The following is a 14,519-nucleotide window of genomic DNA, read 5'->3' as shown; positions in this document are numbered from 1 at the left end:
CTGGCATAAGACCACCAAGGAATCAGTTTATGACATCCCATCCAATGGGATCAAATGGGATCCCATCCCATCCACAAGCCCAGGAAGAGGGTCTCCCATTGCAGAGTTCAGCATACCATTGCTTCTCTTTGCTCTCTCTATCCTGTGCATATACACGACAGGTGTGGCACACCTGAGAGCAGGCAGCAGATGAGGCTCCCACACCTGCCCAGATGCACACAGTCATGAACATGTATACATACAGAGCAGTACTCTTTCATGCTGAGTCTGAAGTCACAGTTCTTAAAGATGTGTTTATGGCAATACAGTAGAAATTATTTGATAAAGAAACCAGTTCTGCAATTTTAGCCAAAATGTATTCAACTCTTGTCTGGCTGAAAAAGAACAGATTCTTGCCCAAGGCAGAAAGTAGATCTATAATTTAGGATCCATTTATATGAAAACTAGACAGATAGTCCATCAGCCACTCCAACCCCTTTCTTTCTTCTTGGTGTTCCAGGCAAGCTTTGAACACCCACAGAGAGGACACATGTTGTATTTTTGTGGCTTCATCGAGGAACACTGAAAGGAGATTCCCTGCTCTGCATAAAATTTGTCCCACAGAATTCAGGAGTTGAATGATAGTCCTCTTTGTCAACTGCCCCCAGGAACATGCCACCATCACTCTTCAGCAACTCCTCACTTTGCCAAGGGCTTTGTTGTGAAAAGTATGATTCTCTTGCCTCCTGGGGCAACTCTGGCCCACCTGGGTGTGCCTATGCCTGCCTGGGTCTAACGCCCCAGTACCAAGGCCTGGCACAGATGTCAGCAGCAGTGCTCACTTATACACCTGACATGCAGGATGGTTACCAGTCAGATCTCTACTGGACCATGCAAGCTCAGTCCCTTTCATTTGAATAGTTCTTCTTTCATCTAGAGGAGGGACCATAGCAGGTGGTAGAAACTGAGGTGTGCAGAAGAAAGGATTTTAACATTCTTGTGAGCCATTTCTCTGTTATAGGCTCCCCAACAGCCCAATTTCATGCACCTGTGATACTATATAGGAGGAACATGGGATCTGAATTTTTATCCCAAAGGATTGCGTGGCCAGGGATTCTAATATGGCAAAGAAACTTCCCAAAAACATGTAGGTTATGGACTTGAGAAGCTGACAACCTTGAAACTGGAAAAAGGCTGATGCAAGCAGAGGATCAGAAAGAAAGGTATGCAAGTCAGCCAAGGAGCAGGTCAGGCTAGAATGCCAGCAATGGGGAGACCAAGAACTGTGCCTCAGGAAGCATTTGAAAAAGAATTCCCCAGGAGAAAAATAGCCCCTGAACACTGGTCTATAATCAGCACTATTCCAGGCATTGTGGAGCACATAGCAGTGGCAAGCCACAGTCTGTCACTCAGGAGCTTAGCATCCAGTCTAAGCATATGGACAATACTTACTAAACTCTGTCAAGGTGGAACCTCAGGCCATTTTTTGTTGCTATAACAGAACATCTTTGGTGAAAGCTTAATGATGATTGGCACCATGAGATCACATCACAAGACAGCAATCTAGTTTGGGTTCACTCTCACAACAACTTAACTCTTGTGAGAGCTCAAGGCTCCAATAAGAACTGCCTGAGCCCTTCCCAGGGCAGCTCCCCCAATGATTTAGGAACCTTCCACTATGCCCTACCTCTTAAAGGTCCCACCACCTCCCAACACTGCCACAGTAATGACAAGGTTTCAACACGTCCAAACCACAGCACATAGACTTGAATCCAGCACTGAAAGACAGCGGCAATGGTACAAGTGGGTAAGGTCTGATCTTTGTCTTCAGTAAAAGAGAGGAAGAGAGGGTACAGAAAAAAAAAAGAGACTCCAGGAGAGGAGACTGTGGATCCTCCATCCACTAAGGACGGGAGCTGGTGTGTAGAACATCCCTGGTGTACCCTAGAGTGGGCATTCAATAAGGCTTCATGGCAGATGAATATGCAGAGGCAGTAACAAATTGACCTCTGGGAAGTTCATAGCATGACAAGAAGCTCCCATGTCTACAAGAGAGACCATGTTGTAGAGAAATGAGGAAATTGGTTAACCAGGAAAGGTGAGGCTAAGGAGTAGGCAAATGGAAGTAATGCTGGGATAATGGAGGGAGGTGACAAGTAGGTTTGGCCTTTAAGACAGGCTGAGGAGAAAGCATCTCTTTTGGCTCCAAGAAAGCCAAGGGATGCAGAGGCAAGGTCAGGGGAGTCAAAAGCCCCCACAATGGTGTAGGGAGGAGTCTGTGCTTCTGCTTTGGACCCACAGATGGACAGGCTGGGGTGGGGGAGAACAAGGACTGCAGCCACAGCTGGAGGGCTTGAGGGGGGTCTATTTTTGGCACCCATTCGACCCCAGACCTCTCATTCCCACCCTTCCACGCTTAGCTCTCAACCCCACACAAAAGGGCCTTGTGTGGGAGTGCCAGAAGATGCCAAATGCATCTTTATACCATTGCCCCCTTCCCCAGAGTCTTGGCATGAGCATCACTCCACCAGGTGCGGGGGACAGGAAGGGAGGGGCTGGCACCAGACACAAGCCAAAGGTCAAAGGGAAGAGTCAGCCCCATCTCCCCCTCTGGCTCCCTCCAAACCCTTGCCATCCCCCCACCCATGCTTGCCTCTTGTACCTCTGTCCTGTCCTGTCCTCATGGCCCCTCTTTCAGGACAGGACCTCTCTTCTCAGTTCTCTCCTCTTCCTCTCTGCTCCTCCCCTTGCTGGGCTTCAGAGTAGTGCAGAGAGCCTAGAGACAGCGCTGGATTTACTCTTGGAAAATATCCAGGGAAGAGGGTAGCACAGCAACAAGTTTCCATGGCGCTTGGACATAAGGCAAATGTGGTCTAAGGAGAGATTACTGGCCTCAGAGTCAGAAGCCCTGAGTCCTGTCCCTCCCGGCAGTGTATCCTTAAGTGAGCTGTGCAGCCTCCCAAAGCCTTGGCAGGGATTCTGTAAATGTCCAACCACTTAATCAGCAACCTGTACCCCAAGTGTGTATGGAGTGCCAATGGTCGACAGCACTCTACATGGTTTGAACAAGCAATTCAGACCTGGTTCTCATCTTTACACACTTGTCATTAGTAGATAGTAGGGTTGCTCAGAAAGATGCAGTGAGCTAAGGTTAGCAGAAGGCCAGGCCACAGTTAGTAGAAGACAGGCTGCAGGAGTTCGAGGGGTGCTGCACACACCAGGTGTCCCAGAATCTCAGGGAAGACACAGTGTGACCTTTACATGCTCCACGGGATTGGCTGCTGTGGTCCTGGTTAAAATTAAAAGAATAGTGCCAAGCCTCTAAGCTCTCCTGCACCCTGGTGTCTGCTTTAGATGGTTAGAAACAAGGGGACGTGAGAGAGTAGAGACTCATTTACACAAGAGACAGGATCTCCTGACCCAGGAAGGTGTATATGAGAATATACACAAAGAGGTATGGGAAGTGACATGGGAGGTAGGATGGAATGTATTTGAAAAATCAGAAGTTTATCTAGAACCCCCAACTTCTGAGGGCTTAGAAGCTACCCTCATCCCCCACACATACACACACATGCACACAATCCCTTTCTAGGAAACCAAGTTGGAAAAGCAAAAGGCTATGGACTTAGGGGTGGGCACAGCTGCCAGGGAAGCCTGGTGGGGGGCTGGGGAAGGAGGCCATTTGAGGCTCTGAAAAGAGAGTCTCATGGGGAATCCAGGACAATGAGCTTATAGAAGGAGGAATGTGGAGAGAAGAAGGACAGCAGCAGGCTGCTGCGAGGGCTGCTCCCCTGGCAACCTCCCAAGGTTAATTGAGGGGCACCAAGCAGCCTCTGCGACATTCCAACTCAAGGGAGACTGATTTGAAAAGAGCATTTGCGTGGGGAGAAAGGGCCTTTCTCTGTCCTCTGCTGCTGTCCCTTTGTTAAGGTTCTTTGAGGCATGAGCCCTGAAAAAAAGCATGGGGTGGGGGGCAGAATGGATGGTTTGCCATTCATCATCCAGGCAGACCAGCCACTCTTGGCAGATGGGAAGGGCATCACAGGCTGGTCTGGTGCTCTTGGGGCCCGTGATGGGCAGCAGCCAGGAAATCCCTGTACGTGAAATTCCATACAGTGGAACTCCACCTGGTAAATTATGAGCATTTAAGGAAGGACATGAAGGAAAAGTAGGGGAGATGGCTGAGTGTCAACTAAAGATTAGGCATATCCTCAGAGGCAGGGAAACCAGGAGTTTACAGTGTAGGAGAAAATGTTGACACTTTTTCAGGGCCTTGGGTCTAGTTTGAAGGGTTTGGCATAAACAGAAATGCCAAGGCTCTTGCCATATGGTATGTTAACACAACTGAAACCCAAATCACCAACACACACACAAGCAACACATTGCACTTACACTTATGGAAGGAACACACACATGCCAAATCACATGTATTGCCTATGTACTTATTCACATTCAGAATCTTCAGATAACCACATGTGTGTTACCTATAGAGTCCACACCCTCTGCAGCTGCTTTATGAGCAAGAGTGTGTCACATCCTCATACATCATGAGGCTGACACACGGTCACCATAGTTCACGTGCACATGGGACCTTGTGGTTTCCCACACCAAAATTCCCTGCATGAATATCCCTAGAACATCCTTCTTTTCTTGCCTAAGTCCTGTCTCAAGGATACTTGCCCATATTAAAACTACCTTTTCATGCTCACTCAGAGTCCAGTGTCCAGATTGGCCTACACTTCACCCTAATTCTTCTCTCTGGGGTACCTGGCTCCTCAGCCTGCACCTGCTACAGTTGCTAGGTAATGAGCACCAGTAGGTGGCGCTAGTAGGAGCCTCATGTAACCAGGAATGGCATTAATGAAGACAAATCCACCTGTTAGTGAGGAAGCCTGGTCATATCAATGAGTGAGAAATCCTCCTTCAGGTGCCAGGAGCAAGCCTTGTGAATGGATTTACCAAGAGCCCAGGCCAAGAAGGCTGCTCCCAAGACAGAATAGAAAGCACAAAAGATTTGGCACCAAGGGAGGAAGGAGTGGAGCATTTTCAGTGCAGACTGTTAGGTTTGGATGGGTGCGGGTCATGTGTTGTGTGCTCATGTTTTAGTGTTTGTGTGCACATGTAAGTGCTGCACCATAATGCTGGGGGAGTCACTTGCATATCCGTGGATAGGGGTAAAGTAGGTATGTAAAGGTTTTAGAGTACAGGGGTGTATGTGTGTATGTGTGCGTGTGTATGCATGTGTGCCTGCCTCTGTAGGTACTGCTATGTGCAGTGCAAGTCAGGGAGAGAATAAAAATGAAGCCCAGCAAACTAGAACTCCTCACTACAGCACTTCCAGCACCGTGCAGACCGCAGTTGTTAGCCTCCTCCCACACACTCCCCACACCACACACTCCAGGGACATATACACGTTCACAACACCCACGCAGACAGGTGCTGAGCTGCCACATACAGACCTGCCCTCCCACACACTTTCACACATATATATGGCCCCATAGAGATCCACACAAATACATATAGATGCAGCAAGGAGCACACTGCTCTGAGAGCACATGCACGCATGTGTACTCTTGCACATTCTGCGCTATATCTGTAAATTCTCATGCCCTCATACTCCCGGGAAAGGGGGAGAGAGAAATTAAGGCATAAGAGATGAGTCCGTATCCTATGCAGCATTCTAGTTTCTGAACCTCAGAATCAGAGAGAGATGAGTTAAATCAGAGGGGCCAGAAGAGAGAGCAGTCTCCTACTAGCTCTGTCCTGGGGGTCCCTCTGAGTCTCTCAGCACTGTGGACAGCACCTCCATAGCCAAGACAGAAAGCCCCTGAGCAGTTCTCCCAAGGCATAGGGCACTGGCGCCCCCTTGTTTGTGTCCAGAATTGAAGTCAAATATAATCAAGTCTGACCCCTTTGACCTCAGAGTTTTATAAACAAGGAATAAAAATGCCTACCCCTCAAAGCTGTTGTGAGGAACCGGGGACCAGGAGACAAAGGAGCACCCAGAGCTATGCCTGGCATATGATAGTCTCTCAATAGAGGTAACAGTAGCTCTGATTTCCATTCCCATGAACTTCCAGATCAGGTGAACGTTCTGGCAAACGTAGTAAATAATTTGGTAATGCACCACTGTCATGTTACAGGGTTATGAGCCAGGAGATCCAGCCCCAACTCTGCCAACCTTGAGCTATGAGATCTAGGTAAACCACATACCCCATCTGAATCTGTTTCCCCTGCTACTGACCTGGGATGGTCTCAGAGTAATGGCAGTAACTCAAATCAAGTTTTCCACCTGCCAGGCCCTGTTATAAGCACTTAACAAACACTACATCTTTGAATCCTCATGACATTAGAACTGACAACGGATTTGTTACTCTTCATTTTACAGAAAGCAAAGTGAAAGCACTTGCCCATGATCAAACCCATAGGAGGGGCAGACAGGGCTGGAACCCAGGCGTCCATTTGCAGAATTGGTGTTCTTAACCATGACACTGTTCTGTCTCCCTCATGGCATGCTGTGTTCATCAAATGACATCATGGGTGTAAAAGTTCTTTGAAGACTGCAAAGCATTATACAAATGTGAGAGTATATTGTTATGCATCCCAGACTGGCTCATGGATGAGTAATTTCACAAGGAGTGAGGATTGCAATGAATATAGGAAACAGGATGGAGATGGGTGCCATCTGGGACTTGCACATCACACAGAGAAGAAAGAAATGGGGAGAGGATGGCCCAAAGGGGCAAGCAGCCATGCATCCTTCCATGACTTTTGTCTCTTGCTTTTGCCAGCCCATCACTATCTTGCAGGACAAACTACTTTGCAGAAAATTAAAAAGATAATTTTCAAGACACCCTGAAATCCTCATCTTAATTATAACTATTGCCTCAACACCTCCCACCTCCACTCCTCAATCACATTCCCTACAGTGGACCATGTCACATGCTCTGTGACATATTTGAGAATTGCTCTCATAGAGGACAAACTTTCATAGCTCACAATAATCCTGGGACAGGACTCAGAAGTACTCTCCAGAGGCCACAAAGGATTAGAGGATGTACCTTTGCTGTTTCAAAGAATAGCACATGAAGACCAGGCACTTTTTGCAAATTTCTTGAGGAAAAAGAAAGCTCTGATCTTGATATGCCCTATTGCTTCCTGAAGAAGGTCCCTATTGTTTCATGCACACAAGGACGAACCACACCTATTTAGAAGCCCCATGCCTCTCATCCTTGGATGCAGAAAAGAAGGGTCACTGTCCAGGGAGAGAGGGTCTTTGGTCAAACCCCTCATAACACTCCCACTTCCTATGCTTTCCAGTCCTCCTTTTCTTTCCAGAATCCTGGACAGTCTTCCCCTTTCCCCAGGCTGCCCCCTTCCTTCCCCTCCTTGCTGATGAATCCATTAACACAGAGTTCTTTTCCTGTGCTCCTCAAGGTAGCAAAATAATCTCAGGCACTGAATAGCAATGGCTGTGAATCTGTCACTGCTAGTGATGCAGGGAAGGCACCCAAGTGCCCCAAGCTCTCAATTTTGCTCTTGCGCCTTTTCCAGCAACTCTCCCTCCAAGTTAATCTGGACCCTCTCCTACCTAATAAAGATGCAAGAGCTTCTCCTCTAAATCTCAAGGAACCAGAGAAACTGGGGGAGGCTGAAACCCTATGAGGGAGTCCAGTAACCCTCATATTAGCCTGGGTTTTAGAATTGTCATCTCACCTTTATTCATGGCTGGGACATCTTCCTTTTCCCCCTCCTCCATGCAGGCTGGATACCACATCACTAATGCTTCCCTCTTAGCAGTCCTTGCCCTGAACTAATACTCCCTGCTTTCTGACATCTGTCTCTCCTTCCACTTCCTGAAGCTATATTTCTCCACATATAGCTTATGAGCCACCTACATTAAAGTCACCTGGAACACAGACTAAACTCTCAGCCTCTTAGAATCCACTCCAGCCCAACTGAATCAGAAATCAGTGAGCGGAGGGGTAGGGGGAATCTAAGAACATGCACTCCCTCAAACCTCCTGTAGCTCATGAACATTGCAGCTTGAGGAACCACTGCCCTAATAGTGGCAAAGCCAGTCTCCAAAACCACCTGGGTTACCTCCTTTCCCACCAACCTTCCCCCAGGTGAGTGAAGGTCCTTAGAAAATATTTGAGAACCAATGTTATAATATAGCCCTGTTACAGCTCAGAGTGAGATCTGTACCATGAACCCAGTCCTGCTGAGAACTCACCATGGCATTTTGGTAAATTACCTTGCAGGTTCCCTCTGTGTCCCTAGCTCAAAAATGGAGCATCACACTTGTCCTCTCACCTCATAATTGTGATACAAGGTTTAAATGAGAAAGGAAAAGTGAAAATGTGTTGGAAGGCTAAAAGCCCTCAATAAATGACATGTTTTTATTATTATGTAAGGAATGCATAAGAGTGAAAAAGACCAGCAAAGGCAAAAAAAAAAGATTCTTGGCTTGTCCTCCAGTCCCCACCACTCCCTGAGGCTCCTCGCTCAGCTTGCCCTGAACCCAGAAGAGGAAAGGAGGCTGGACTAGTAGTCATCCACTCCAACAAGGAGCCCCAAGACCTCCTGGAATGAGCCTCCTCTCTGCCACAGTGCAATCCACCAGAGGCCAACAGCTCCCATCAAGGGCAGTGGGCCCAGCCCTGTGCACCAGCTCTTCTCTCTCTAATTACTCTTTACACACTCTGGCGCCAGGCCCTCCAACCAAATTACAATTGATCTTTCACTCCTCCTGGATCAATGCCATTGACCTAGAACAGGGATGGACAAATCCAAACTCACACTACAGGAAGCCAGTGGTCTCCGGTAAAACCCAACAGAGAGACCTGTCCTCCCAAACTTTGAATGGGTATGCATGTGGGCGTATCCCAGAATGCACACTCACAGACACACTCATTCCCTTGCCCCAGAAACATATGGACAAGTACATGCACAAAATGCACTGGGCCTTTCATATCTATATGCAGACACATGTGTAATTCATGTCTGCCTACCCACACATACCCAAAAAGCACACATATGCACATAAGAACATGCACATAGGGACATACATATGTCATTGATAGAAGGCATGCGCCGATCAAGTGGTGTACAGAATTTGAGCACATCATCATTCCCCTTTCCAGCTGCTCTTCTCATTGCACACTCAGGAGCATGCCACTGCCTGTCAGTCACAGGTGAGATGAGCGGAACATGCCTGTGCACACACCTTTGCAAAAGCTCTTCTGCCTGTTGTGGATGGCTCTGGCTCTCCTTCCCCTGGGATGTGCCTTGCCTGCTAATCTCTTTTGGGGTGGTGGAGAAATGTCACCACTTCTCCATCAGATAGAGCCCATTATAATTCATCTGGGCTCCCTCTGCACCTCTGTCCTCAGAGGGGCTTGGAGTATATCTGCACCTGTGGCCCCACACAATTGGAAATGAGGTGCTAAGCCTTGCAGGCACCAACACAGGATGACAGCCACTGGCCCACTCCCATCCAGCATAGATATGGGACTTATGCATAGAGGAGAGAGAAAGCAGAATGGAGTCTCAAAATCAATATTGCTCAAGGTCTCAGGCTACACTGTCCCTGTCCTGAAGTCAAGGTTGTCTACTCTCCCTCACGCCCCCAGGCTATTGGCCTTATGTCAGTCCATAAGTGACATAAGCATAAAACATCAGAAGTGGAAAATTGCCCAGAGATTATCAAGTCATCCCTTTACCCCTTTCCTCAATATCTGAATTATTGGCATTTTCCACAAATGACTGTCCATGATACTGAACTTGTTCAGGCACCACGGAGAATGGTAAACTCTTGTCCAGCATTCTGTCCTCTGGCTGAGCAGCTGCAAAATTCTCTCAAAACAGAGTCAATCTCCCTCTCCTTGATGTATACCAATTGGCATGAAGTGGAAAATAAGTCATCTGAATTCTAAAATGGTTGGAATTTGGGTCATCCAACCAAAGCCACTGAAAGGAAGGACTATTGTTTTATATCTCTACTCATAGTTTTCCCAAGTGTGACTGCTGATGCCAGTGAGAAAAACCTTGGGGTTAATCTGACCTTTGGAAGGGCACTCAGGTGACTTTGACTTCCTGCATGCAAAAGGAAAGTCTTCAAGAAATCTGAGCTATCTTACAATCTGTGGAAGAAATCCTATTTGTAGTTAATCTAATTTTGTAGAGCAATTTTTCTATGCAACAGTGGGGAAGTTCTTGGGTCTCACCAGGCCTCAGCTTCTCCCACAATAAAATTAATTAATAGTACTGTAGCAGAGAACAGATGTTTGAGATCTGAGCACATTTTCAGTGGTGTGCTTGCCCCATAACCCACCCCCCAAAACTTGCTTCCAGCATAGAAAGTGTAAGTCACTGTCCTTGTGATCTCCATGTGCATGGTTCGGACATTCTCTGAGTAATCTATTCTTACCCTTCACACACACAGAGCTTTCCAACCCCTTCTTGAGGGCTTGAGGACCATTTCCCATGCACTCTTGAACTCCCCACCCCCTACCAGCTGTAACTGCTTGTGCTGAGGGGATTCATTGCCGTTCATCGGTCCCTTGCAGACCAAAGTAATAAAGGGTCCATCTGATGGAGAGAAGCCTATGAGAGACCCCTGTGGTTGGCTCTGTCACCCACATGTCATTCCCACCACTCCACCATGTATATGGATACAGTGGAAAGCATTTCCCCAACTTCCTTGCAGCCATGTTTCTGAGTATGAATTTGATTCCATGAGTTGCATGCACTCACACAGATCTGGAAGCCAAGCAGATGATGGGGGTGCTTTTCCCGTGGCTTTGGCTGTTGGAGGTTGGAACAGTCTTTTCAGGAGGGTTCAGTTCTCATTGCTCATTGGCTAAGTTTCAAAAAGTTGCCATAGTCTCTTGTTCTGACTGCCTCAGCCTTAGATTCTACTTTCTCTTCTCCAAGATCTCCAGAGTCTTCTCTGGGATCAGTAGCAACTCCAACATCTATGGGCCTAGCCCCAAATGCAGCCTCAGGTTACAGTTTTCCAAACTCTTATTTTTTCTCCCCAGTGGTAGTGGGGGTTGAACTCAGGGCCTCATGCTTGCTACTCAGGCACTCTACCATTTGAGCTACTCAGCTAGCCCTCTTTGTGTTGGTTATTTTTGAGATAGGGTCTCATTTTATGCCTGGGCCAGTCTGGACCACAATTCTTCTGTATGTGCTTCCCTGTGTAGCTGGGATGACAGGCGTGTACCACTACATCCAGTCATTGGTTGAAATGGGATTTCAAGAACATTTTTCCTGTGCTAGCCTTGAACTGTGATCCTCTCAATCTCTAACTCTCAAGTAGCTAGGATTACAGGATTAAGCCACCATGCCCAGCCCAGGTTTTCAAATTCTGTACTATATTGGGCATAAGCTCCCAAGCATTTCCCTGCAGAGAAGGGTGCAGCTATGAACAATAGTAGCTGCTGAGGGGGAAAGGGTACAGCAGTCCAATAAAGGAATCTGGGTACAGCCCAACTGCCAGAAGTATAAATAGCAAATGTACTACAGAATTCCTAGAGAATAAGAATTGGACAGAATGGGGTCAAGTGAAAGATGGCAGGTTCCTAATTCAACTGCCTCTCTCCCCCATCAGCTGAGCTAGAGGTGAGATTCCACCACATGGTCATTACAAAGAGCTGGTAATACAGCCAGGTGCTTGGGGATTAATAACTGCCTTATTAATTAAGGAACACAAACCTGCAGGGTGGTTTTTTTATTATACGCCACAAGCAGAGCTGTTGTTTAGGTGGTCATGAATTCTGAACCATGCATTGGGACCCATATGTCACCAAAAGGCACAGGGGGCATGAGGAGGAAAGCCATCTGGGACTGCACTCTGACAAGACACATGCTCTACACCTAAAAGACATTCCAGAGCTACATCTTCTTGGCATCTCCCCAAAAAGCAGCCAGCGTCTGGCACCCCCTCTTTTTGTTTTGGTAGGAATTAGGTTTGAACTCAGGACTTCATGTTTGCAAAGCAGGCCTCTACAACTTGAGCCACACCTCCAGTCCAATTTGCTCTGGCTACTTTGGAGATAGAGTCTCATGAACAATTTACCAGGGCAGCGACCCTCCCAATCTCAGCTTTTCAAGTAACTAGGATTACAGGTGTGAGCCATCAGAACATGCCTACCCCCTCTTTTTGGCTAGCCTGTAGGAAGATCTCCTTCCTCCATGGCTGGAAAGTAGTACTGTTCTTCCCAGAAGGCAGGAGTGGGCAAGAAAATCTTTGTGCAATGCAGCCCATTGAATACACAGAGAGACAGAACATGTCTCCTGAGCCCAGAAAGAGAAAGGGCAGGGCTTTCCCAGAGGGAAGACATGTGGCCCAGCAGTCTGCAGGGCAGCCTATATACCTTGTACTCTAGCAAGAGGAAACAATGCCATAGTGACCTGCTGCCCCCGATTCTCCTTGAGGGAACTGAGAGGTCCATGTGCTGCCTGCCTGGAGGTGGAGCTCCAATCTTGTTTTTTTGTTTTTTGTTTTAAGATCACCTCTAAGTCAGGAATCCTGAATCCTATATCCCCATAATAGACTTCTGGGAGGCCAGAGTCATTAAACCAGGAAAGGAGGTTTTGGGGGAATTGTGCAGAAGTCTCTTCTACCCCATTGTTAGCCTCTCTTTCCCTCCATCCATCCCTGCCTTTTCCTGACCTGCTAAAAGGAAGCAAATGAGGATTCTTCACAGAGTGGAACTGACCCAAGTGAGTATCTCCTCTTGCCAAGGAGAGTGACAGCAGCAGATCCCAGAGAATCTGTGTCTTTCTGGACATATTGGGTGCCAGAGCTGTGAAATCCACATGGCTGGTGCCACTGCCCCAGGCCCTGGCAGGTATCCTACTCCTGTCCAGAGAAGACAAGACACCAGTGGCTCCCTGCCCACAGGCTGGCACTGTACATTGTCTTACTTTGCAGCAACTAAATTGGCTGTTGTTTACATAGTGAGCACAAGCCAGAGCAATAAAGAAAGGGTCACATTTTACAATAAAGCTAGGAGTAGTCACCATATGGTAATTGCTAAAAATGAAGATTTAACCAGGAAAATGGGACGCTGGCACCAGGGAATGGAGGTATGGATGGCCAGAGGGTTGCCAGAGAGAGTGCTGCAGATAGAGCAGACCTAAGCATGGAGTCTGCTGGATCAACTGGTTGGCCCTGGTCAGTCTCTTGAGCTCAAATCTTCCTTTATTCCCTTTTTATGTCCCTCATGTCCTCCAGAAAGTATCTCCCCACTTTCCTTTGCCCCTCCCACAGCAAACACACCTTTGGCTCCACTCAAAGACTTCAGAAATGCTGTTTCTTCTTACTCGAGCTATTTTCTTGAGTGATTGCTAAAACTGGAAATGCAAAAAGCTTGGTGAATTCTGGAGTCTTGCAGAGGTCAAGCTGCCTATCCCCCTGCCTCCAGAGACTTACACATCCTAGAATGTCAGATGTTCTCCTCTTCTTGTACATAAGTCACGTTAGCATGGAAGATAATGCTTGGCTGAGAACCCAAAGACTTGTGCACCTGAATCCTACTCACCACAGCATTCTCAGTCCCCATTCCCAAGTTCTGTGGTGTTCCTGCAGAGACAGATGGATCAGGCACAAAGCCAGACCAAGCAAGGCGCACTTTTGAAGTTTGTGCTGCCAACCCCAAGTGGTCCATGGTGAAAAGTTATACATAAAAAGGCCTCTTCTGGCCAGGGCTACAGCAGGTGTCCTTCTACCCTTCTTCTCTCCAGATCTTAGCCCACTTGGGCAGAGAGGAGAGGGGTCCAAACCAAAGTGCAAAGTGAAAGCAGAATCATTTCTTCTTCAAGCCCAGAATCTAGAGCCCCAGCCAGGAATCCATAGGTCAGAAGAGTTCACCAGTGGGAAGGAGAGAAAGTCCCAACCCACCAAGTCTTGAAGGAGAGAGACCACACTTAAGGCACCTTGGCCCAAACCATCCTGCCCTTGGCCCATGGAAACCTATTGTCTTTCTATTTGTGCATGAAATGAGGGAGCAGGGAAATTCTAAAGCTTACCTGGGGAGTAGAGGGCCCAAGCCAAACTGGTATCCTAGACTATTCAGTACCTCACCACATAAATGTATTAGATTCTGCCTGAATTCTAATGTCTTCAGGGTCTTCTCACTCTTACCTGAGCCAAAAGTAAGAAAGGCCCAAATTGCTGATGTCGTGGGAGGCTGCAAATGGTGTTTCCTGTGGGTATTATTCCTAGCCTAATATTGTATTAACACAGCTCTGCCTGGTGATTACTGTATTATTATATATTAATCATAGGCTAATGATGCATACCCACCCTGCTTCTCTTCTCAGTCTGTACCAGATGCCACCTAGATCCAGAGGTGCCTGCCTGCTCTCACTATGCTGCACCCCATCTAATTCATGGGGGCCAGCTCTATACTCAGCACCCCTTCTTACAGAGGAAGATCCTTTTCTTGTACTTACATTACAGCTAATAGTGTTCAAGGCCAGGGCTTAGAGCCCACAAACCTTTGATACCCATTAGCCCTCCTTCATCA

The sequence above is a fragment of the Castor canadensis genome, chromosome 2, assembly GCF_047511655.1.
Source record: "Castor canadensis chromosome 2, mCasCan1.hap1v2, whole genome shotgun sequence".
NCBI classification, from domain to species: domain Eukaryota; kingdom Metazoa; phylum Chordata; class Mammalia; order Rodentia; family Castoridae; genus Castor; species Castor canadensis.
This window is presented reverse-complemented; position numbering follows the sequence as displayed.